This window comes from Rhineura floridana, chromosome 1 (assembly GCF_030035675.1).
Source record: "Rhineura floridana isolate rRhiFlo1 chromosome 1, rRhiFlo1.hap2, whole genome shotgun sequence".
In the NCBI taxonomy this organism is placed as follows: domain Eukaryota; kingdom Metazoa; phylum Chordata; class Lepidosauria; order Squamata; family Rhineuridae; genus Rhineura; species Rhineura floridana.
In genome coordinates, this window is record NC_084480.1 from 77237892 (window position 1) to 77260669 (window position 22778).

At 44.6% G+C, this 22778-nt stretch overlaps 1 long non-coding RNA gene across 1 annotated transcript in view; it reads left to right on the forward strand.

Moving 5' to 3' along the window:
- The window catches only part of LOC133373430 (uncharacterized), a 35174-nt gene extending 16506 nt beyond the window's left edge, over positions 1–18668 (forward strand). Inside the window, exons 2-3 of the long non-coding RNA XR_009759715.1 lie at positions 5234–5338; positions 18365–18668. This is a non-coding gene — a long non-coding RNA (uncharacterized LOC133373430). The remainder of the gene's footprint in view (positions 1–5233; positions 5339–18364) is intronic.
- The last annotated feature ends 4110 nt before the right edge of the window (positions 18669–22778 follow it).

Here is a 22778-nt window from a genome sequence, read left to right on the forward strand (position 1 = left end):
GTGGAGATGGACCCAGGGAAAGTAAGCTGCATATTGGACTGGGGCCAACCTTTCACCAAAAAGGATGTACAACGGTTTTTGGGGTTTGCCAATTATTACAGAAAGTTCATTCCAGGGTTTTCCAAATTAACAGCTCCTCTGACTGACTGTTTAAGGGGGAAGAAGAAGTTTCAATGGACAGAGAACGCCACCGAGGCCTTTGAGGAGCTGAAGAGAAGGTTTGCTACTGAGCCCATTCTGCGCTTTGCTGATCCGAACCGCCCTTTCGTAGTGGAAGCAGATGCTTCAGATTTTGCCATCGGGGGGGTCCTGCTACAATTAGACCAAGAAGGGAAGGAGCTGCACCCCTGTGCGTACTTCTCTCGGAAGTTAAAGCCTGCAGAGAAGAACTACACAGTTTGGGAGAAGGAGCTGCTGGCCATCAAGGACTCTTTTGAAAACTGGAGACAATACCTAGAGGGGGCCTCTCATCAAATTGAAGTGCGCTCCGACCACAAGAATCTTGAAAGCCTCCAAACAGCCAGAAAGCTGAACCAGAGACAGATAAGACGGTCCCAGTTCTTCACTAGGTTCAACTTCCAGATTACTTACCATGCCCAAGCCAAAAACCAGAGAGCGGATGCCTTATCCAGACAGCCACAATACAAAGAAAGTGAATCCGAGGACCAGCCTCAGTACGTAATCCCGCCAGAGAAATTAACGTTGGGAGTATGCCAGCCTTCATGGGAAGAGGAACTCAAAAAGGCACAACAAGAAGATGCAGACATGCTAAAATATCAGCAGGAGACGGGACAAGGTCAAGACTCAGAAGTAACCTTTCACTGGAGAAATGGACTGTTATGGTTCAAAACCGCCAGATATGTGCCAGAAGGGGAATTAAGGCTCAGAATCCTACGCCAGTGTCATGATTCCATCACAGCGGGACACTTTGGGATTTACAAGACCATTCAGAACGTGGCCAAGGACTTCTGGTGGCCTAAAATGTGTCAGGATATTGAGAGTTATGTAAAGTCCTGCTCTGTCTGTCTGCGGACAAAAACACAAACAGGGACACCAGCAGGACTGTTACAACCGTTGCCTGTCCCACACGAACCCTGGAAGGACCTCTCCATGGATTTTATAACTGATCTACCCAAGTCCCAAGGAATGACAGCCATCTTAGTAGTGGTGGATCTACTTACCAAAATGGCACACTTTCTTCCTTGTGCAGGGGCCTTAGAGGCTAAAGAAACGGCCAAGTTATTCATAAAAGAAGTCTACCGGCTGCATGGATTGCCAAACAGTGTAGTCTCAGACCGAGGAACTCAGTTCACAGCCAAATTTTGGAGAGCAATGTGGAAACAGTTGCAGACGGAATTAAAACTCTCCTCCGCCCATCACCCCCAGACAGATGGGCAGACGGAACGCTTGAACGCCGTTTTGGAAAGATATTTACGAAGTTATGTGTCCTATCAACAGACTGACTGGGTATCATATTTGCATTTTGCAGAGTTCGCCTACAACAATTCTCTGCACTCCAGCACTCAACAAACCCCGTTCTTCGCTAATTATGGATTCCATCCTAAAGTCTTTCCAAGCAGCTCAGAAGGAATGCTGGTACCGGCAGCTGAGAACTTCCTTAAGGAATTGCAAGTGGCGCAACAGACACTGAAACAGCAGTTAAACGAAGCCAAAATGGAGTACAAGCGAGTTGCTGACCTGCACAGGAAGGAGCCCCCCCCCTTCAACCGGGAGACCAGGTATGGCTGTCCACCCGCTTCCTCCAGAGGCCGGGCAAATGTAGAAAATTACAAGACAAGAGGGTGGGTCCTTTCAAAATAGAAACTCAAATTAATCCCGTGGCGTACCGACTGAAGCTGCCTGACACGTTTAAAATACATCCTGTGTTCCATCGATCCCTCTTAATGAAAGCCGCCCCTCCCAGTGAGTTACGGCTGGAGGAACCTCCCGGAGCTCCACTCCTGGTAAATGAGCAGCTTGAGTTTGAAGTTGAGGAGATCTTAGATTCCAGGATCAGATGCCACAAGCTGCAGTACTTGATTCACTGGAAAGGATATGGGGTGGCTGACAGATCATGGGAAGATGCAGCTGATGTGCATGCTCCAGAATTGGTAAAACTTTTCCATCAACGTTTTCCCCACCGTCCCAAGCCAGACAAGGGGAGGGGGGAACAGCCTGGGAGGGGGGATGGTGTCGGAAGGCAGAGCTGGGGTCCCAATCCCGGGGAGCTGGATCCCGGAGAGTTGGGAGAAGAGTATTCGCATGGATGGCAGAGGGAAGGGGGAGGAACTTCCCCCCTTTGGAGCGAAGACGAAACAGAGGAACTGCCAGTGATAAGGTCGCTTAGCGACGGGGAGCCTGAGCCCTCCCTGGACATTCTCACGCCTCCCCCTTTTTCAGGCTCAGAGCAAGAGGGGGAAGAGGGAGGGCTGCTCACAGCCGAAAAGCGGGGAGGCAGTTTACCATCAGCCTCTCCCCTATCCCCCATCCTGGAATCGGAAACTTCAGAAGAGGAGGGGGGTGATGCTTCCCCCCTCACCGCGCACACGCAGACAGCTGAAAAGACAGGAGAGAAGGGGGGGAAGGCGGGCAGTACCTGAGGGGCAGTTAAGGAGGAGCGAAAGATTGCGCGCCCGTTTGGCCCCTTCTTAAAGAACAGGCGGGAAGAAGTCCCTTGCTCTGTCAACTTTCTCCCAATGCCGCAGGACCTGTATCCCTGTATTGCTTCATGAGAAAACGCAGTCTTTGTTTGGACATTACCCTAATAAAACACAAATTAACTACAACCGCTGGTCTGGTTCCTGAGTCACATCCTGGGCCTGACAGTTTTCATTGTATCTTAAGGGTATATGGTCATGGCTGGGCCCTGAGTGGCTGGCACTGGCCACGTTGTTTATTTGGAGGTGGAGATATTCCTGAGATCAGACTGTCTCTGCTTAATGATTGGGTGGTCCAACCAACCACACTTCCTTTGTCCCAGTGAGACCCAGGCGTATCCTGGCAGTGTCCAAGGACACTCTGGGCTTCTAGTGGGAATCCACCTAACAGAGTTCAAAACAAAATAAGTTACCTTTAGGGATGACACTGGCTTGGGCTTCCCACAAAAGTCCTGACTACTTCAAAGAGAAAAAAGCCAATACACGTGGCTGCAAGGTAGGGAGATGGGAAGAGGAGGCTAGGGGAGTGTTCTAGCTCGAAGAAGTCTGGATGCACAGGGTTGGAGCAGACCTGAAGAAGAGTGACATAGAGTGGTTCACAAAGCAGAATGCCAAAGGACTGAACTGGAAAGAGACATAGAGCATGGAAGAACCTCAGTTGGTAGAAAAAAACTGAACCAAGTGGAGACTGAGAGGCGTCTAGTTATAGGAAGGAAACGTCCTGATGAGCATTAACTCTAAGACAAAAGGTTATCTCATTAAGGTCTAGATGGAAGGGAGAGTAAATCCTGATGTACATAAGATCACAGTGATCTTAGCTATGCTGGGACTGCTGGAGAGGGAAGGTTAAAGTCTCCACTCTTCAGCAATCCCAACTTAGTCAAGAAAGGGTTCAGATCTTGTAAGTTCAGGTCTGTGGCTTCGTTTACAGACTCAGTCCATCTCTTGTTTGGCCTTCCTCTTTTTCTACTCCCTTCTGTTTTTCCTAGGTTATTGTATTTTCTAGTGAATCATCTCTTCTCATTATGTGTCCAGAGTTTGATAACCTCAGTTTCATCATTTTAGCTTCTAGTGATAGTTCTGGTTTAATTTGTTCTAACACCCAATTATTTGTCTTTTTTGCAGTGCATGGTATGTGCAAAGCTCTCCTCCAACACCACATTTCAAATGAGTTGGTTTTTCTCTCGCCCTTCCTCCCAGAAGTACACATTAACCTTCCATGAAGAGGGAATTGTGCACATTTCCTGGGTCAATAAACATAATCTCCAACAGCCCTTGGGAAATGTGCATATATTGCCTGTATGGGTGTGGAAAAGTGTATGTATGTGTAAAAGAGACAGAGAAAAAGACAGAATGAGTGTGAATATGAGTGTGGGTATATATGAGTGTGTACATATTTAAGAATGAGAGTGATGACAACCTTGGTCTCACTCATCCACTAGTGGTTCTGGTCTCACCCACTGACATATAGCCTCCAGTTGCCCACCCACTGCTATATGTAGTCCTAGAAGCCAAAAAGGTTGTCTAGTTCATTTCCCTCTCAGATTTCCTCCTAGTCTTATTCGTGCATTCATTTGCATGCAAATACTTTGTGTTCCATTCATCTGTGAGCAGATATATTGCATTTCTATGTGTTTCAAAACTATTTATATGCTAAGGGGAAAGTAAATTGAGTGGCTAATGTGCACAATAAGCAGCCATTGTGCACATTCACCAGGTCTCTGGAAAATATGCACATTAACCTTCCATTAAGAGGGAACTGTGCACATTTCCTGGTCAATAAACATAATCTCCAACAGCCCTTGGAAAATGTGCACATATTGCCTGAATTTTGTACATTCTCTGGCCTTTATGCATAATTTCCAACAGGCCTTGGGGAATGTACATATCTCAACTATATTTTATACATTCTCCAGGCAATATACACATTCTCCAGTCAGTATGCATTGTCTCCAAGAAACATGCCTTTTTTCTCTTGTTCAGAAGTCTACAGTCTGCAGCACCCCCCAGCTGCTATCTAATCTTACATGTTCCACAACATACCCTTACACTGATCAGCAGAGCAGTAGGAAAGGGCAGGGGCTCCAGACATTTTTTCTACAGCCCAGTACCCTTTTCCCCATTCTCACCCGTTCCCTAGTTAGCTGAGCAGTACAAGGGGATGGCAGGGAGAGGAATGTTTTAATTTCCCCTTCCCACAGTTCTGATGGAAATTGCTCCCCCACCCCTCCAGTGTGATTCCTTGTACATACCCAGTCAAGAGGCTGATATTTGGGAGAAAAGCTGGGTAACACTATTGCACAAATTAAAATAACCTTCAGTGGTATGTTCACCCATTTTGCACTGAGATAAAAAATTGTAATATTTTATCCAGCTTTGCTAATACGCATGTATTTTTTATTTTATTTTAATTCTTTGGAATACTGGCACTATTGATTTAATTTGTTTCTCCTTAATTATTTAACATGAAAGATGCCCGAGCTTTAAGTTGGAATGAAGACTGGGGGAAATATTTGCATAAAATACTCATTTTTGAATATACCATTTATCTCCCTTAATTCTTTGTCTTCCCCCAGATTCTGGTGCCAAAATAAATGAATACTGTTTAATACTAACACTGGATTTGAATCTTCTTTTCTTCAGTGAAGTTTGAAAATAAATACTTTCTTTAAAAAAATGATGTAAGTACATATATTTTCTACAGGGCATAGCAACATAGCAAAAATAAAACAAAATTGACAATGAAGTTTCTTCACACGGAGACTTGTATTTTTTTGGTAACAGAACAACCCTATTAAGGTATGTATGCTGGAGATGTAACTTTACACCTATGCTCTCCTTCTGCACATTATGCTAATAGAGTCTGTACTGGAGAGGATGCTTTGGCTTCTCTTGGTCTGTGCAGCTATGCTTTGTGTATGGTGAGTACATACGTACTGGGTTGGCTGACACCACTGGGTCATTAGGCCATTGCGGTGCATTGATTATTGCTTTCCATACTTGATTAAAGTGGGAGCACCATCAATATTTTCTTCTGTTGACTTCACTGCAATTGAGTGTAGAATGGCAACTACATTTTTCTGGAGTTAGTACTGACATAGCAGCTACCCTGGAATAGCAAGGACATGGAGTTGCCCTGCAAACCATGGGGGACCACATTCCTCATGAGGTAATTTGTCAGGGGGCACATGCTGGTGTTGGGCAGGGCTGCAGACAGTGGTAAGTAGGGCTGAACCTGAAAGTGAGTGGGGTGTGGCACCCCTTTTCTCTCTTTTTTCTCCCACCCCTTGTCTTCACATTCTTTTCAGTTTCTTTAAAACCTCTTAAAAATGTTTTCATGTGCAAAATTACACATTACACGCCATAAAAATGTTTTCATTGGACTGCTGGATTTTTCTGCATCTTGTACCAGATAAAATAAAGCACAAGGTTAGGCATGGTTGTTATACTTATCATTCCTGTATTTCACAAATAATGTCCTATGTTCAACAAAATGATCCATTATTATTTGTGCCCTTCCCTTACACTTACAGAGTTAAACAGCTTCATTATCTCTACTATTTGCCAAACCCTCTAAAGACATTCAGACAGTAATGGTGCATTATCATTCTTACTCATTAAGGCTAATGGAAAGTTTCTGTTTACGCTGAAATGACATTGGATGAGGACTTAACTAGATGTTACATGCACTTAATAAGGAAAAGCAGCTTTGGGACACTGTGGTTCTTAGCTGAGAAGAGACTACCACCCCCCTCACTGCTTTTCCCACTTCCAATATCTCCCCAGCTGCTTCCCTCCTCAGAAGCATTCATCTGGAACTGCTAGCGGAGAATCATCACAGCTTCTGGGGGTGGGATGATATGAAGTGGAAAAATGGCAGGTGGGAAACAGGATTAGTACCATCTCTCTCCACTCATTCTCAGCTCAAACGTGCAGCCTTCTTAAGGTGTATTTCCTTATTAAAAGAAGTAATGCAGGTATAATCACAACTTCTATTTATTACATCATTTCTTTGACATCTGGCTCAAAATCCTTCTTTGGCTAGCATGTGCCATAAGATATATAGCCTGCATTAAAGAGAAATACATTTGGGTTTCATCAGCATATTGACCCCCCCACCCCATTTCTGTCTGAAGAAGGCTATCCTAATTAGGGTTACCAGGTCAGAAGCATCCCAAACCCTATTTCAGGGGTGGGCCCTAGTGATGTCATGGGGCAGGTCATAGTGATGTCATGGGGACAGGCTGTAGTGATGTCATAGGGGCAGACCTGAGTGATGTCACAGGGGCGGGCCTTAGTGATGTCATTAAGCATGACTAGGGTTGCCAGGTTCATGGCCTGAGACTGATCCTGTATCTTTAGGAGAAGAGAAAGTCAGCCAAGTGCAGGTGTTCGTGCAACGCTGTAATGAGAAAAACCACAAGGTGGAATTCTTTCTTCCCCCTACACAACTTTTAAAGATACAGAAGACCTCTTGGTTGCCAGGCCTGGCCTCTAAGAGGTCTTCTGTATCTTTAAAAGTTGTGCAGGGGGAAGGGAGAATTCCACCTTGTGGTTTTTCTCATTACAGTGTTGCAAGAACACCTGCACTTGGCTGACTTTCTCTTCTCCTAAAGATACAGGATCAGTCTCAGGCCAAGAACCTGGCAACCTTAAGCATGACACATTAAGCATCAAGCACAGTTGCTTGGAGCATATAGTTCAAACAAAAATATTTTTCTCATTGGAAATTAAGATAGAAATCTTAGCTAAAAGATGGAGCCTGGGTAGGGAACATTTAATCTAGTCTACTTGCTTCTATCAAAAAGGGTTTAAGTGCCCTCAGGCCAGGCCAGTCACAAGAAGGCCTTTGCATGAAGAAAGGAGCCTAGTGTTGTAGAGATGTTAGAAGGGAACACTCAGGAGTAAAGATGGATGCCCCTGAAGGCTGCAATTCTAAAAACACTTACTAAGCCCCATAGAACTCAATAGGACTTACTTCTGAGTAGATATGGTTTGCTTTATGCTGTTGGTAAAGCTTGACTAAGGATCCTCTGCAAAGATATCTATATCAAAGCAGGGTTGGCAACACCATGCCTGGAATGCCCTGCCCCTACCTTGTAACATGGCTGCTCCAAACTTCTTTACAGATTTGACCCTTCACTTCAGAAAGAGGTCTGAGAAATGAGTAAGAGTAAGGAGATTCTGTCTACCCTGTGGACTGCTATAAACTCACTTTGACAGCCAACTCAATTCCAGTGAGTAATAATTGACAGAGAGAAAACATACATGGTTTGGTCTACAGACACAGATAGCAGCTTGGGAACAACAGCAATTGCAGCCACACTTCCTTGTATGTGAATTCTCTTTTACCACTAAATGCAATACCGTACCAACCACAACAAAATTCCTATGAGTAAGGAAACTCAGCATCCCACAACCAGTCAGGATTCCTAAGCAAAAACCAAAACTAAAAAAATCCTGGCATTCACCCAACCCAAAATTCAGAATCATGCCACTTTAAGCTGTTTTGCAATTGTTTATACTTATTTTTATGGTCATTTTATTTTAAAGGGATTTATTTCTTCTTGCGAGCTGCCTTCATTTTCAGTCACCAGCTCTACCCCACAGGGTTGTTAGGAACAGCTCCAGCACTGGGGGACTGAAGAACACCTGCTCTGGGAGTGAGTACTTGATCATCGGGGTGCTAGCTTGGTCACTCCTCTGGGTTGCTGTCTGTCAAGACAGCTGAGGTCCCTAGTAAGTGTTGCAAGGACTGGGACTCCCTGCCTGACTCTGAATCCAGAGAGAGGCTGCCATCAATCTTGCAGCCTCTTGCATCAGCTCCTGGCTGGGTCAGGGGGCATAAAACCTCCGCTGCCCTTTGAGGTCATCCTTTGGGGACCCCCTTAGGGAGTCCCAAGGGCAAGGGCACTACCCCTTCTATTTAAAAAAAAAACAATCTGGAGGAGATTGGTAGTGTGGTGGGGGTATGACACATGTGTAGTTCTTGTGCAGGGTGGGAGCCTGTGCAGTGAACTGAACAATAGGAGAAAGTCACCAGATGCCTTCAGAGTGAGAGTCTGTAACTGGCCGAAGGCTGGTCCTCCCTGGGTGTGAGACGGGGGGGGGGAGTAGATGTGCCCTGTGTGAAAAATATTGAGTGGGTTTGACTGTTCCCAATTTTCTCAGATGCCTACTGGGATAATTGGTTCAAATAGGTTTTGTTGGTGGGCTCTCATTGGGTTCATATCAGGTATTTAGGAGGAGTCTTAGTAAGGAGTAACATAGGTGATGCCATCCTAATTTCAGTGATCATGGGTATAGTTATGGGGAGGTGGTGAACTACCATAGAAGATGAGGGCAAGGCTATCTACGCCTTGTTTCTCGCTCCCACTCCTCTCATGGATGGGTTCCTTGTTGCTGATCTGCTGTGCCCACTAGCCTGTGTGTGCTGTTGTTTAACACCAGATCGGTACACAATAAGACCACACTCATCCATGATTTGATCATGGGTGGTGCCGATTTGGTGTGCATTACCGAGACCTGGGTGGGTGAGCTGGGAGGTGTTGATCTGACCCAGCTTTGCCTACCTGGATACTTGATGCAACATCAGCACAGGCTACAGGGACGGGGGGGGAAGGAGTTGCTGTGGTCTACAGAACTTCCATCTCTGTCACCAGCAAACCACTCTGTCTTGGAGCTGGCTGTGAGGGGCTGCACCTGGTGTTGAGCCAAGGAGACAGTAAAATAGGGTTGCTGCTGGTGTACTGTGCCCCTGCTGCCTGGCAGCTTCTCTGACCGAGCTGGTGGAGGCCATCCTAGCTGTGGTATTGGAGGAGCCTGGAACAATAATCTTGGTTGATTTCAATGTCCATGCTGAGGCTGCCTCTAGTGTTCCTGCTTGGGACTTCATGGCCTCTATGACGACCATGGAGCTGTCTCAAGTTGTCACCGGCTTGATGTATAGAGCAGGGCATGGTTTTTGCTCCAGATGGAGGAAGGGGTGGTCTGGGGATAGGGAGGGTGGATATCACCCCGTTGTCATGGTCAGACCACTTCCTGCTGAAGTTTAGACTTATGGCTGCTATGCTCCCCTGCAGGAGTGATAGACAGATTAAGATGGTCTGCCCCCAGAGACTAATGGAATTCACTAGATTCCTGAATGCCCTGGGGGAGTTCCCAGTAGATAGAACAGGTGACCCTGTTGATGCTCTTGTCATGCTGTGGAACAGCGAGGCATGCTGGGCTCTTGACATGGTTGCCCCCAACCACCCTTCTCCAACATTGTGGAGCCCAGTTTGCACCCTGGTACACCAGTGAGCTAAGGACAATGAAACAGGCTAGACAATGGCTAGAGTGCAAGTGATGAAAGACATGCTGTTAGGCTGATCAGGCACGAGTAAAGCATCATAACTGTGCCTACTGTGTGGCACTGGGGGCAGCAAAGAAGGCCCACTTCTCTGTCACCATTGCATCCTAAACTAGCTGTACAGTGGAGCTTTTCCGTATTGTCATAGACATAGTCTATAGTCATGGCCAGACATAGACTGGCCGCATATGTGTTCCAGTCATGACAAAGAAGCAAAGTTTCTAGATATTCTAAATGACTATTCCCTAGACCAGTTGGTCATGGAACCGACCAGAGGGACGGCAACCCTGGACTTAATCCTCAGTGGGGACCGGGACCTGGTGCGAGATGTAAGTGTTGTTGAACCGATTGGGAGCAGTGACCACAGTGCTATTAAATTAAACATACATGTAAATGGCCAATTGCCAAGAAAATCCAACACGGTCACATTTGACTTCAAAAGAGGAAACTTCACAAAAATGAATTGGTAAACAGAAAGCTGGGGATTGGTAAACAGAAAGTAAACAGAATTGGTAAACAGAAAGCTGAAAAACAAAGTCCAGAGGGTCACATCACTCGAAAATGCTTGGAAGTTGTTTAAAAACACTATATTAGAAGCTCAACTGGAGTGCATACCGCAGATCAGAAAAGGTACCGCCAGGGCCAAGAAGATGCCAGCATGGTTAATGAGCAAAGTCAAGGAAGCTCTTAGAGGCAAAAAGTCTTCCTTCAGAAAATGGAAGTCTTGTCCGAATGAAGAAAATAAAAAAGAACACAAACTCTGGCAAAAGAAATGCAAGAAGACAATAAGGGATGGTAAAAAAGAATTTGAGGAACACATTGCTAAGAACATAAAAACCAACAACAAAAAATTCTATAAATACATTCAAAGCAGGAGACCATCTAGGGAGGCGATTGGACCCTTGGATGATAAGGGAGTCAAAGGTGTACTAAAGAACGATAAGGAGATTGCAGAGAAGCTAAATGAATTCTTTGCATCTGTCTTCACAGTGGAAGATATAGGGCAGATCCCTGAACCTGAACTAACATTTGCAGGAAGGGATTCTGAGGAACTGAGACAAATAGTGGTAACGAGAGAGGAAGTTCTAAGCTTAATGGACAATATAAAAACTGACAAATCACCGGGCCCGGATGGCATCCACCCGAGAGTTCTCAAAGAACTCAAATGTGAAATTGCTGATCTGCTAACTAAAATATGTAACTTGTCCCTTGGGTCCTCCTCCGTGCCTGAGGACTGGAAAGTGGCAAATGTAACGCCAATCTTCAAAAAGGGATTCAGAGGGGATCCCGGAAATTACAGGCCAGTTAGCTTAACTTCTGTCCCTGGAAAACTGGTAGAAAGTATTATTAAAGCTAGATTAACTAAGCACATAGAAGAACAAGCCTTGCTGAAGCAGAGCCAGCATGGCTTCTGCAAGGGAAAGTCCTGTCTCAGTAACCTATTAGAATTCTTTGAGAGTGTCAACAAGCATATAGACAGAGGTGATCCAGTGGACATAGTGTACTTAGACTTTCAAAAAGCGTTTGACAAGGTACCTCACCAAAGACTTCTGAGGAAGCTTAGCAGTCATGGAATAAGAGGAGAGGTCCTCTTGTGGATAAGGAATTGGTTAAGAAGCAGAAAGCAGAGAGTAGGAATAAACGGGCAGTTCTCCCAATGGAGGGCTGTAGAAAGTGGAGTCCCTCAAGGATCGGTATTGGGACCTGTACTTTTCAACTTGTTCATTAATGACCTAGAATTAGGAGTGAGCAGTGAAGTGGCCAAGTTTGCTGATGACACTAAATTGTTCAGGGTTGTTAAAACAAAAAGGGATTGTGAAGAGCTCCAAAAAGATCTCTCCAAACTGAGTGAATGGGCGGAAAAATGGCAAATGCAATTCAATATAAACAAGTGTAAAATTATGCATATTGGAGCAAAAAATCTGAATTTCACATATACGCTCATGGGGTCTGAACTGGCGGTGACCGACCAGGAGAGAGACCTCGGGGTTGTAGTGGACAGCACGATGAAAATGTCGACCCAGTGTGCGGCAGCTGTGAAAAAGGCAAATTCCATGCTAGTGATAATTAGGAAAGGTATTGAAAATAAAACAGCCAATATCATCATGCCGTTGTATAAATCTATGGTGCGGCCGCATTTGGAATCCTGTGTACAGTTCTGGTCGCCTCATCTCAAAAAGGATATTATAGAGTTGGAAAAGGTTCAGAAGAAGGCAACCAGAATGATCAAGGGGATGGAGCGACTCCCTTACGAGAAAAGGTTGCAGCATTTGGAGCTTTTTAGTTTAGAGAAAAGGCGGGTCAGAGGAGACATGATAGAAGTGTATAAAATTATGCATGGCATTGAGAAAGTAGATAGAGAAAAGTTCTTCTCCCTCTCTCATAACACTAGAACTCGTGGACATTCAAAGAAGCTGAATGTTGGAAGATTCAGGACAGACAAAAGGAAGTACTTCTTTATTCAGCGCATAGTTAAACTATGGAATTTGCTCCCACAAGATGCAGTAATGGCCACCAGCTTGGACAGCTTTAAAAGAAGATTAGACAAATTCATGGAGGACAGGGCTATCAATGGCTACTAGCCGTCATGGCTGTGCTGTGCCACCCTAGTCAGAGGCAGCATGCTTCTGAAAACCAGTTGCCGGAAGCCTCAGGAGGGGAGAGTGTTCTTGCACTCGGGTCCTGCTTGCGGGCTTCCCCCAGGCACCTGGTTGGCCACTGTGAGAACAGGATGCTGGACTAGATGGGCCACTGGCCTGATCCAGCAGGCTCTTATGTTCTTATGTTCTTATGTCAGGGGTCTGTTGACATCAGGTCGAGGAAATGGAGTTCTAGACCCTTCGGAGGCCCACTGTGAATTGTTTGCAAAGCATTTTGAGGGTAAAGATGCTGGCCTTCGTAGAAATCTTGATGCCTCTTCCACATCTATTGTAGTCCCCAGTGAGGTGTCTAGTGCAACGTCTGCTGCAACTTCTTGGGAACAGTCTCAGTTGATGTGGCCTGATGATGTAGACAAGGTGCTTGCGATGATGCAGCCAGCAACATGTCCTCTTGACCCTTGCCCTTCTTGACTTATTAAAGCTTGCCAAGGGGGGTTGACCAAGTGGATCCAGGGTGTGATCTATGCATCATTACCAGGGAGTGGTTCCAGCCGCCTTGAAAGAGCGACCGCTCCTGAAAAAGCCCACCCTGGACCCATTGGTGTGCAACAATTACCGACCGGTTGCAAATACCCCCTTTTTAGGGAAGGTGATTGAGAGGGTTGTGGTGCAGCAATTGCAAGTACTATTGGATGAAACAGATTATCTTGACCCATCCCAGTCTGGGTTCAGGCCTGGTTATGGGACTGAATCGGCCTTGGTTGCCCTGATGGATGACTTTTATTTGGAGAAGGACAGGGGGAGTGTGACCCTGTTATTATTACTTGATCTCTCAGTGGCTTTTGATACCATTGACCATGGTATCCTCCTGGGCCGGCTTAGTGAGATGCGTATCGGAGGCACTGTTTTACAGTGGTTCCGATGCTATCTCCAGGGTTGTTTTCAGATAATAGGATTGTCTTTCAGCTCTCTGGCAGTTGTGCTGTGGGGTGCTGCAGGGTATCATCTTGTCCCCCATGCTGTTTAACATCTATATGAAGCCCTTGGGAATGGTCATCAGGAGATTTGGGGCAAGGTGTCAGCAGTACGCTGATGATACCAGCTCTATTTCTCTGTAACATCTGAATCGGGAGAGTCCGTGCAAACCCTGGGCCTGGACTCGTTGGTGGGCTGGATGAGGGCCAATAAACTGAGTCTGAATCCTAGCAAGACAGAGGCACTGTTGGTTAGTGGTTCCCGAGTTCGGATAATTGATCAGTTGCCTGCTTTGGATGGGGTCGCACTCCCTCTGAAAGAGCAGGTCCATAGTCTGGGGGATGCTCCTAGATCCATCTTTGTCACTAGAGGCTCAGGTGACCTCTGTGTGCTTTTTACCAGGTTTGGCTGGTAAGACAGCTATGGCCGTTTCTGGACCGGGATAGCCTGACCACTGTTGTCCACGCACTGGTAACCTCCAGACTGGATTACTGTAATGCATTCTATGTGGAGCTGCCCTTAAGGTTGGTCCGGAAGCTGCAGCTGGTGCATAATGCGGCAGTGAGACTGTTCACTGGAACAGTATATTGCCAACATTTCACTCTACTACTGAAAGAATTGCACTGGCTACCTGTTAGCTACTGGGCTACATTCAAGGTTCTGGTTTTGGTGTATAAAGCCCTAATCAGCTTGGGACCAGGATACCTAAATGACCATCTTATCCCTTATATACCCAGTCAATCACTGCACTCTGTAGGTAAGGGCCTCCTGTAGATACCATCTTATGAGGAGGTCCGTTCCAGACAACATAGGAAACGGACCTTTAGTGTAGTGGCACCTACCCTTTGGAATTCCCTCCCTTAAAATATTAGATGGGCACCATCTCTGATATCTTTTTGGCACCTATTGAAGTCCTTCCTCATTCAACAAGCATTCTAAGTCAAGACCTTATCCCAGTCTGCATCTGTGTTGGAATTGCTTTTTAATATATTTTAAACCTTCTTTTAAAAAATGTTTTAAGCTTTTAAAAATGTTTTTAAAAATGTTTTGTTTTATTGTTTTTAATGATTGTTGCATTTTAATATATTCTGAACTCTGTTTTTATGACTTTTGAAGTGTTTTTACTGCTTTTGAGAGAGCCAGTGTTTTGTAGTGGTTAAGGTGTTGGACTATGACTTGGGAGACCAGGGTTTGAATCCCCACACAGCCATGAAGCTCACTGGGTGACCTTGGGCCAGTCACTGCCTCTCAGCCTCAGAGGAAGGCAATGGTAAACCCCCTCTAAATACTGCTTTCCATGAAAACCCTATTCATAGGGTTGCCATAAATCAGAATCGACTTGAAGGGAGTCCATTTTCATTTTAGTGCTTTTGTTTGCCACCCTGGGTTCCTACTGGGAGAAAGGGCAGGATATAAATCAAATAAATAAATAATAATAAATGATAAGACTCCATATACACACACACACTGGAGATGTAAAAATACAAAGACCCCATATAATAGTTTATCGTCAAAATCAGTTGCTTATTGCAGAACTTTTTTTATTATGTAGTTTCCTACATAATAAAAGCAGTGATACCTATGCAAGCCCTGCCTAGTTGCTTTAAAAAATAGGATTGGAGAGGGAAAGATTTATAACACAAACATGATTCTTTGCTATGTTCACTCAAAAGTCCCATTAATTTACAGCACAATCCTAACCATGACTACTGGTAATTCCTGTTGAATTCAATGGGGTTTACTCTGGGTATGTGGGATTTGCATTGCAACTTTACTCCCAAAGAAGCAAGGACTGGCTTAAAGCTTCATATTGGGGAGGTTTTCAAACACTGCCCTCTTCAACAGCCCAGGAAAATTTAAACTTGTTTGACTACTGCACACAAGAGAAAAAAATATTTTTGGTACTGCTGAAAGCTATATACTTACTCAATTTATGAGATTTTCAGATAAACAGGAAAAAACAACAGTTTCTACCTCTGCAATGGGGTCTAGGTACTGCCTGGAGGCCCAGAAATCCCTTGTCAATCATAACCCTGGCTTCACTTATTGGCAGAGGTTGGAAAAGTTACTTTTTTTGAACTACAACTCCCATCAGCCCAATCCAGTGGCCATGCTGGCTGGGGCTGATGGGAGTTGTAGTTTAAAAAAGTAATTTTTCCAAGCTCTGCTTATTGGCTACGAACCTGAAAGGGCGAGGTTAGAGCAGCCAGCTAAGAGATCATTTCACAGAAGTTGGGGGGGCTGTCGTTTTGGTGTATATCTCTTGAACCAGACCACCTACAAACTTAATTTTTTTTAATGAAAGCTGAGAGTCCGGTGATTAAGGTGACTCACCCAGAGACCTAGAGAAGATCCCAAAAATCCAGAGACTCCGGGTGAAAACCGGACACCTGGCAACCCTAAAACCAATCTTCAGATAGCCCTCTCCTAACAGTTTCAAATGGGAGACAAGGTGGAACCTTTTAGAACCTCATAGGATATGGGGTAGTGCAGCAGTCCCTCCAGTACAACTTTCTGAGGTCCCTCTACCAACACAACCAGCCACCCCAGCAGGAAACCATGGCTGATGGTAAAGCAAGATGCTGAGAAATCTAGGAGAATCCACAGGGTCACACTCTCCCTGCTTGCCACTCAACATAAGTTATCCAAGTCAATCAAAGCAGTTTATTCTATTATACAGACTGATGAGCATCTAGTTAATCTGGTTGATCCTGAAGACCCTGGCTCTATACAGCCATCACTTCCTCCTTGCCTAGAAATGCTAGATTAGACATAGCCCCTCAGTATGTGACATAAGGGTATATGTGTTGCTCAGTTTCCTTCCTTTTATAAAAGTCAGGGGGAGGTCATAGGAATCATATTTTTCCACATATGATCTTCCATGTTGAAGTAAATGGTGATGGTTGATCATCCCTCCACCGAGTGAAGGTTGATACCACTCAGGTAAGTCTCTGAACTCATACTCAGTCAAGTTCGATGTGACCTGGAAGATCTGTGAACAGATCTTGCACTGTTTTTTTTAGAATGTTGTAGCTGCAGGGCCCCAATTCAGATCACAACTATGGTGCTGCTGGAGGTGTTGTTTATAACTTTCATGAATTTTCCCAGTTAAAACCCTCTCTCCCTAGAGCTGCTATTTGCTCCATGAGGTGAAACTTAAAGGTATTTATATAGTACCTGCATTTCTCCCTACAGGGCCAATAGCAGCTTCAGGTGCTGTTTTGGATCGGGAAAGCAGTGTAGGGGAGAAGGGCTAAAGTCTCCCTCCGCAAGTCCTGCTTCCCCTGCTCCATGCATTCATTTATTATTTAACTCCCTACCTCCAGGAGATTGAATCAGAGATCTCTCACCATCTTGTATACTTGAACCCTCAGGCTGTATATTATAAATTTATACCAAAATGTAGGGTTGGAAGGAAACATAAGATCTTGCTATGCTGCAGTGCTTTGGGACTTGGGTTACTGAATGAATCAGCAAAACATCAATTTGTCCAGACTGAAGAGTCAGGTGAAAATGAAGATACACCCCATAAATAAGAGGTTGATAGGCAGGATCATAAATATTGCTGAAATAGCATTTCACAAAGCTGTTCAGTGCATGACTGCTTTGAAGCTGCTTATATTTGCAATAAACATATTTATGCTTTATTGCTGTCTGGCCCCATACTGTAAATATGTGTTTACTGCTGTCATTATGGAACGTAAAGGTCATACAAGACATGTTGTTTTTTTAATCTTATTACTTCAAGCTCGAAAACACAGCACAGTAGAACAAATTAAAAATATACAGCCTGAGTGTGTGAAAGTTATTCAGCAAAGTTGATTGATTGGGTATAAACTGCTGCAATGTGGCAGGCACATTATAAACCTTTTGATGGTACAATTAATTTGACAGTTTAGGGACATGGAAGATGGACACGAATTCAGAATGTTGTAGTGCTTATGATGGAAAGAAGCAGAGCTATCTTAATTTCAGAGGAGTTTGCAGTAACTAAGGCCACAACAACATATTAGCATGTAGCTATGTGTGATTCTGTTTTCCAATGCATTTTTAAAAAGAAACAAGATACCTATGGAAAGATGGGGAAGAACCAATGGGGTGGTATTGGAAAAAGGGGCTGCTTTACCCTTTGCCTGTGAGACATTTGGCTGCTCAAGATTACTCCTGCAGCTACTCCCTCCCCCCAAGAAAAATATATGGGGACATATATTTTTTTCCCCTGTAGCTGGGAAAGCAGGTCTGGAGCAGATTCTGAGTGGACAGGTGGCAACTTCTCTCTCCTCCCTGTCACAGATCCAGATGAGTAGTCCTCAAATGCAGAGGCCTCCTATAATAGTAGTGCTAAGGAAGATGAGACAGATCAATTCCCTGGTCCTTTCCATGTGGATTCGCTGGCAGCAGAGCCTGACTCCTGGCCCCTAAGGAAATATTTCTGCCCCTGGACTCTGATGGTCACAGACTCCATGGAGCATCAGGAAAGACCCAAGGAGCTCTCCCCAAATTAGTCCTCGCAGGTTGAAACCTCTACTGAAATCTCCAATGCCTGCAGTACAAGGCACTGGCCCTTTAACTGGGCACATGTAGCACTCAGAGGCAGGGCTTTCATCTTGGCTATCTAGCCCAGACCATAAAACGCTGCTAGTTGCTTCAAGACCTTGCTGAGACAGCTTGGGTTTTTTTCTGTCTCAGCTACAGGCCTGATAAATGTGGTCCTGCACGAACGCCTTGGACTTTGTCCAAAGTCCTGACCTTGCCTCGCCTTACTTTCTCATCTCTTCCAGAACCATGGACCTCCTGATCAACATCTTGCTTGGACCATCACCTTCCTTTAGTGGAGGACGTCACTATGGATCGGGATCCCCCTCCACCCACTGCTGGTCTTTTCCTAAAGTGTCTAGCCTCCCCTGACAATGGATGCTTTTCTTTTAAAATTCCTATTTGGAAAAAGAAGCACACAACTATAAGTAATGTTTGGCCTGCAGCAGAAGTCATCAATCATTGACTTTAAAAAGAATTGGCATTTCAGAAATAGGTCAAACAGGGAGCATAATCGTGGGAACGTCTGCTGCACAAGTTCTACTGAAATAAATGCCTTATTTGCTCACATGCAGCTACTGCTTATGTCAATGTCAGTGTGACAGCTGGCAAAGAACACAGTAGGTACAAGGCAAACTGTACATGAAAGGGAGTGCTGTTCAAATGTTAACATCTTTCCATCATTGGAAGAAAGTTTCACAGACTGAGGCATTGGCCATCTGAAGTGGGAGGTGGAGCTATTGTGGGGGGGAAAGCATAAGGCATGGATGGGGAAACCTGTGGCCCTCCAGGTATTGCCAAACTGTAACTCCCCTCATCTTTGACTATTGACCATGCTGGCTGAGTTGATAGGAGTTGGAGTTCCCAAACAATCTGGAGGTCCAGAAGTTCCCCATCCCTAGTATGAGGGCTAGGAATAGTTTTGCTGGATAGGCATGGCAGAATGGATCTCAGGCGGATAGGAAAAAGAAGTTCATTGGGGCCTTGGAATGGAAGCACTGCAAGTGGATTGCACTGCAAATTATTTGGAAGCTTCAGCTGCAATCCAACCCCCCCCCCAATTAGGCTGGGCTGCAGAGAGTTTGGATTGATTGGAGGCATCCATCCACTTAGTTCCTGCCAACTGCTGGTGCAGATCTCCCCATTCTACCTGCTGAACATGTAGGCAGGGGGAAGACCCACAGGCGTATATGCCCCAGATGGGGTGTTCTGAGAGTGGATAGGGCTGTGCTCTCATAGTTGGGGCCATTCAGCATCAGTTCTGATCTGGGCCCGATTACTGCATCAGCCTAAGCTGGCACAGGGATCAGGCCCAACTGGCCTGCCCCCCCACCATGCCATGAAAAGCCAGGCTGCGGATACATTGGTAGCTCCTCTGCTCCACAGCAGCAGCGGCATCGCATAGTTCATGCTATGTATGTGAAGCTAAATTATCCTGATGTGTATGGAGTTCATTATCTTTTGCAAGCTGCCTTGGCAGGAGGGATGGGTGAAACTGTCAGTGTTGGTTTATTTTGGTTTTTCATTTTTCCAGGGTTAAGTTCAGTGTGCCTTAAAAAAGTCTTGTAGAAAATTCAGCAGAGTTTTAGTGCAAATTTCTCCTAAATATTTTTGTAAGCAATTTTGCCTAATATACACATTTTTGCAAAGCAAATTTCCCTAATATAACATATTTTGTATGTATTTTCACTAATATGTGCATTTCTATGCACTCTTTTCCTCAGTATATGTATTTTTGTGCACATTGCTGGACCAGAGAAATGCACTGCAAAATTCTGAGGTGTGCAAATTTTGAAGGGGGGCTGTGTTTTGCTTTACATATTGTTTCTGAAATTGCGAGTTATATTGTTCACCTTTAAATGCAAACAGAATCAAATTTCACCCCCATCCCTGTGTGGGAGACTTTGTCCTGAAGGCAGCACATATCACAAATGTGAAGGCTTTTCATTTCAAAAAGTGATGCACAAATATCTAGATCCAGAGCTTGGAAAAGTTACTTTTTTTGAACTACAACTCCCATCAGCCCCAGCCAGCATGGCCACTAGATTGGGCTGATGGGAGTTGTAGTTCAAAAAAGTAACTTTTCCAAGCTCTGTCTAGATCACCCCGGGACTGAAGTGTGGAAGGGAAGCACGCTCTGGGTAGCTTCTGCCATCATCCAAGGACCTAGGGCCACTGGGATGCTGCACCTCTTGCCTTCCAGGAACAACACTGAAGCAAGAGGGAGACCTGCTGGGCCCATCCATCAGCCAGAGAAGGAGCCTTTGAATGAAGCTCACTTCTCCTTCCCTGCCTGAAAGAACATTTAGCTCTACTTAACAGTTGCCCTGGAAGCAAGGGGGAAAGACACCCTGGCCCTATCAATTAGCCAAAAGAACAAGAGCCACCAATTGCTATTCAAGCAAGAGTACCAGCAAAGGACAAACAAAAAATGCTTATAGCTCACCACTTTATTCTGGCCTTGAGGAACTGGTGTCCATCCTCTACCTTCCTATTTCCTTTTGTCTCTTGCCTTTTTTAGTTTGTAATCTTAACAGGCGGACCCATCTCTCTTTTTATTGAGGTGAGCTGATTTGGAAAGACAATCATTGTCTGGGACTGGTTTAAATTAGAGTAGCTTCTCTATGCTAAAGCCTATGCATGATGAACCTCATTGTGCCTACAAATAGTACATTTTGAAGCACATTCATTTCTAGTAATACCAACCCCCTCCTGCTCCCAAGCTGCTTTTCATGGCAAGTTAACTGACATGTTTTACCAGAAATGGGGCCTTTAATTAGTTCATATTTATGTTGGAGAGCAGAGCACTACATATATCTAAACCACTTGCTTTGGGTGTGAGAATTCTGGAGACATGGAGATGGGGGAAAAATTTGATTCAGTTTCCATTTAAACCTGAACTTATCAAATCTGCACTTTCAGAAAAAATATGAGAATTGAAACAAAGCCATCCTTTGAAATTTGCACTTATCTGAATTCTGCAATGTAGTTCTCCAACCAAGCAATGCTTCCAAAAATGCATATATTAGGGGAAAGTGTGTACAAAATGAATATATTGGTGAAAATAACATACAAAAATGCATTTTGGATAAACTGATTGCAAAAATGTGTACATTACTAAAAACCAGAGGTTGGAAAAGTTACTTTTTTGAACTACAACTCCCATCAGCCCAATCCAGTGGCCATGTTGGCTGGGGCTGATGGGAGTTGTAGTTCAAAAAAGTAACTTTTCCAAGCTCTGCTAAAAACTGCATACAAAATGTATTTATTAGGAGAAATTCAAACTAAAATGTACACTGCTGCTGTTGTACTACCTACAAGTTGATTCCGACTTATGGCGACCCTATGAATAGGGTTTTCATGGTAAGCGGTATTCAGAGGGGGTTTACCATTGCCTTCCTCTGAGGCTGAGGTCTCCCAGGTCATAGTCCAACACCTTAACCACTACACCACACTGAGTTTTATTTAAAAAAATGCCAAATTGCTGCAGAAATGTGGAGAAATGAATTTAAGATTAGAAAAATGAGACAGACAACTGAGATGAACAGATCATTCCAGAGACATTAAGGTAGCAATCCTAACTATGGGAAACAAGAATAATTTATACCAGCTTAAATTAGATCCAAACATCTTGCAGGAGTGAGGCTGAGCTGGCCCAAGCCTGGCAGAGAGAAAGCAAGCCTTTACTACTATTTATTTATTTATTGTACTTAAATACCACCCCATAGCCGAAGCTCTTTGTGCGGTTTACAGTAACTAAAAACATTAAAACAAATATACAAATTTAAAAACACATCTTTTAAAAACAATTTAAAACACAACACATGCTAAAATGCCTGGGAGAAGAGGAAAGTCTTGACCTGGCGCCGAAAAGATAACAGTGTTGGCGCCAGATGCACCTTGTCAGAGAGATCATTCCATAATTTGGGGGCCACCACTGAGAAGGCCCTCTCCCTTGTTGCCAGACTCCCAGCTTCCCTCGGAATAGGCACCCGGAGGAGGTCCTTTGATCTTGAATGTAGTGTATGGGTGGGTTCGTATCGGGAGAGGCATTCCATCAGGTATTGTGGTCCCAAGGCGTGTAAGGCTTTATAGGTCAAAACCAGCACCTTGAATCGAGCTCAGAAACATACAGGCAGCCAGAATTGGTTTTATATGTTCGGACTGTCTGGTCCCTGTTACTACTACTACTACTACTACTACTACTAATTTGCCTGCTCTTCATCAATAGATAGGTCTTAGGGCAGGTCACAAAATCTACAATGCAATATTAAAAAGAATTAAAACACATTTCAATCATAAGAATAGGGTGGGTTCTGAAAGCATGTCTCAGGAGCTAAAGGCCAGGGTAAAAAGGTGTGTCTTTAGCATTTGCTGAAAACTAGTGAAGGTGCCAGATGCACCTCTGTAGGAAGGGAATTCCACAATTTAGGGGCTGTCACATAGACAGCTGTCTCCCGGGCCATCATACCCCAAATTTCTGAGGGTGGCAGAACTACTGAGAAGGTGCCACCGATCTTAACACCCAAGAGGGTCTCTGGGGAAGCAGATGGTCTCTGAGATAATTGGAGACAAAATTGTTTAGGGCTTTAAACACTACTGTGAGCACCTTGAATTGGGCCCAGAACCGAACTGGCAACCCATGGAACTGTTATAGAA